The following is a 3771-nucleotide window of genomic DNA, read 5'->3' on the forward strand; positions in this document are numbered from 1 at the left end:
CAAAACTCAAAAGGTTCGGATTTCAATTTCGTATTTTTGTTTATCATCAGAATTGATGTTTGGAGTTTTGTTTGTTTCAAATCAGATGTTAGGGTTGATTTTTGTTTGGAGTTTTTTTTTGCATATAAGGTGTTTTATTTTTTGTCCATATAAGGTGTTTGAGTTATGTTGTTGCATATAAGCTGTGTGATTTTTTGTTGCATATAAGGTATATAATGTATTTGATTTTTTGTTGCATATTTGATGTATACATATTATAATTTTATATCGACAACCCCAAACTTTTTAGTAAGCTCCACCACCGAAGATGGATGAGAAAAATGAAACCCGAAACCAAAAGTAGAACAACAATAAAAAAGCGCAGGTTCTTCATAATTTCCTCTATTTTAATCAAAACCTTCAAATTTTACAATTTTTGTCGATTTGATGTTTTTATTTCAGATTAGTAAAGGCGTGGATGAAGATCCTCGGTTGAAAGTGTTCAGGAAAGAGTGCTGCAACAATGGAATAATCACCATACAAATTGGTATTTTTTTTATGATCCTTTCCAATTTGATAAATAAGTGATGCTCAATTTATTTCAGCTTCAAAAGATATGTGTTTTACTCATTAGAACATTATTTCAAGTGAGCATAGCTTTGAGTGTTGCAGCTAGTGAAACAACTAGGTCAGTTTGATGCTCATTGCTATTGCATGTAAAATAATAGTATGATGTCGTAGAAGCTCAAAATATCTAGTTTTATTGGCCCAGAGATAGACCTGAAGTATAATAACTTGCATTATTTATCTGCATTTTTTCTTTTACCAGCAGTCTCTGAGTTTTTCTCCACGTTTTGTTTGACATATTTGGCTATTTGCTTATTGTTACTTGTCATAGAGTTACTTTCGATGCTGACTACAGAATGAATGTGTGAAAGTTCTCTTTTAAAGCTGACTTATTATGATTTTGGTAATTCATGTCATTGGTATTTCTGAAAATTGCTACTATGCTCAAATTCAATATTAGCAAACCAAAGCTTCAAATGCTATCTGTTTTATACATTTATGCAAATGTTAATATAAGTAATGACTAAATAACGAGTAGTTTGTAATTTTATAATCTTTATTAATTATTAGTATTTGATTTTCCAATGTATTACCCTTCTATTTCCTTTATCTCAGTGTAGTCTAATAGCAGCTAGAGTAACACTACAGCACTATAGCATATCGGACTTCAAATGGTGATCAGCTATCTTAAACTTTTGAGCAATTCTTCAAGTTGTATATTACTACTTCTCATTTCTTGTGGATTTTCTTTGTAATTGGTGATTGCTTATTTTGCTTTTACTCTATTCCATATTGCCTCTTCTGGATATGCCCAATGCCGACTGCTTGATGAGATATTGTACTCTGAATTTCATTCAAAGTCTTTCCATCCCTTCTGCCTTTCTTCACACGGCCATCACTAAGTTTCTTCTTATTCTTCTTCTTCTTCATCATTGCTGTCACTATCAGCTTCATCATCATCATCATTATTATTAACCCTGCACATTGAATAAAATGTTAGTCTAGTGGCCTCCGAGAGTCGAGAAGGGTGGCTGATTAGTGTCCATTGTTTTCTGCAAAAAATTGGTTTTCTTTTCTAAATTTGTGAAGGGATAGTCCTTAACGATTAAATGATATGCTAATGATGAATTGATTTGACTGGTTATGGATAATCTTAACCAATTCAACTAAATATAAATTAATTCTATTTACAACACAATTTATAAGCAATCAAATGAACTCCAAATAGAAAAGGAGTAAAGAGGTAAGGGAGAAGAAAATAGCATCGTCTTTCATACTGGTTTCCAGTCATTATCTGGAGCCCCAAAAGCTAGAAATCTTAGTTCCTAAGTTTGACATACCTCAAACATAATTGTACAACTCATTCAACTGATTAGGATGAAGCATATTATCACATGAAAATGTTCATTTTATGTGATAATTTTCCAAATGTAATTTCTATCACAATGATCTAACATTTATCTCCATCCCAACAGCACTGAAGTTTTGCTGCCGGAGCATTCTTGGAGTTGACATTGATTCCGGTAAGATTCATATCTATTCTAATCTCAATTACATAAGGGTATACTTTCAATTTAAATGTTAGATTTTCTCATTTTAAGTTACTATGTGCGAAAGGTAGCATATACCTCAAAATGATACATTAAATTTGCAAAGTGGATCTTTAAAACTGAATAATTAACATCATTTTACTAAAACCAACTCAAGTTATTAGCAAAACCTCCCTGTTATACTGCATAGCTGTATGAACTGGTGGTTATTGTGCATTAAGCTTCTTTACTCTTTAGTAAGTAAATATCGAGATTCCGAAAAATCATCATAGAACGAAGTATTCACTTCAAAAAAACTTTAAGTTATCTCATATTTAAGATGCAATCTTATGATATCTTAAGAAGTGTGCAAAAGACTTTTAACTTTGTTCTAACTCATGAATCCTTATTGGATACTTATTAGAAACTAAGTGAAATATGTAATTTTCAATTACATCATTAATCCTTAGGAAGTCCTCATTTTTTTAAATTCTAAATTGGTTATTTTCATCAACTGTTTATTCTTTGGTTTTCCTGGGTAATGCTAGATCGAGTGGCAGATGCAAATTGGAATTTGAGAAAAACTGCTAGATTGAAATCTGACAGGAATAAACCATCTAAGGTCACCAAACTCAAGGACAAGAGCGACACAGACCATTCAGAGAACAATGTTGTTGTATCACCAATTTTCTTTCATGTTTCATAACGAGAACATGCATGTGACCCTAATAGTTTTGTTGATTGTTGGTCAAAAAGCGTCGGCCAGACCGACGCTGCATCACAAAAATTATTGAACGATAGCGTCGGACAAACCGACGCTACTTATTTTAACTAGTTGACCTTAGCGTCAGCCATCCGACGCAACTGTTTTTACAAAATGGCGATATAAATGGCGTCGGACGTTCTATAGTTGTTGGTAGCGTCGCGGTAGAGTGGGCCAACCCGACGCTAATATAGCGTCGGATGGCATTTGGCCGACGCTAATATATCATTGGATGGCATTTGGTCGACGCTATGTATTAGTTTCGACCGTTTTAGCCTAGGCCCGACATCGACGCTAAATCAACGTTAGCGTCGGCTTTTTGCCTATTAGCGTGGGTTTTTGGCTGACGTTAAATTCAGTTTTTCTAATAGTGAGTTTGACCGACTACTTCACCCAAAGCGCCCTTGTAAAGGGTCTATTCACGTGCACTTTCTAATTTGGCATGTGATGCCCACTTGCAATGTTAGACTTCCGTTCACCGCTGTTTTTAACCAGATTGTAGATCGATCATTTCTTGTTTCTTTTTGGGGGTTCACTTTGTGATTGAAGCATTTTTGTTTGTTGGTCATTTGATACTAACACGATTTTTGCTCAGACTTTTTGTTGCGACATTATAACACCAATTTGTGGATATTATTTTGGATGTTTGAAGTTTGTTTTATTTGATAGATCAATCTTTTATCTCTAATATCGTTTGTTTGCTGTATTACGGATATGGTAGTTAACGAGAGCAAGTGGATTGGTCTAACTCAATGAAGATGAAGTAGAGAAGATTAGATCATTTCTTAGTAAGTTGGAGAAACCAACAGGTACTAGTTCTCTGGTATATACAAGAACACTTCCTCTTGGTCAGTTTCAAATTTTTTTTGGACTTTATGCTTCAGATACAATCTATAACCAATATTGGATATTGATTCTGGAGCCATTGACCAC

The 3771-nt window shown here is 33.8% G+C and overlaps 1 long non-coding RNA gene across 1 annotated transcript; it reads left to right on the forward strand.

The window, feature by feature from the left end:
* Nucleotides 1–493: 493 nt before the first annotated feature.
* LOC140920955 (uncharacterized) lies at nucleotides 494–2829 on the forward strand. The gene is made up of 3 exons (XR_012163727.1): nucleotides 494–526; nucleotides 2022–2069; nucleotides 2624–2829. It is a non-coding gene; the product is annotated as an uncharacterized lncRNA (long non-coding RNA).
* Nucleotides 2830–3771: the final 942 nt, after the last annotated feature.

This window comes from Cicer arietinum, chromosome 6 (genome assembly GCF_000331145.2).
Source record: "Cicer arietinum cultivar CDC Frontier isolate Library 1 chromosome 6, Cicar.CDCFrontier_v2.0, whole genome shotgun sequence".
Lineage (NCBI taxonomy): Eukaryota > Viridiplantae > Streptophyta > Magnoliopsida > Fabales > Fabaceae > Cicer > Cicer arietinum.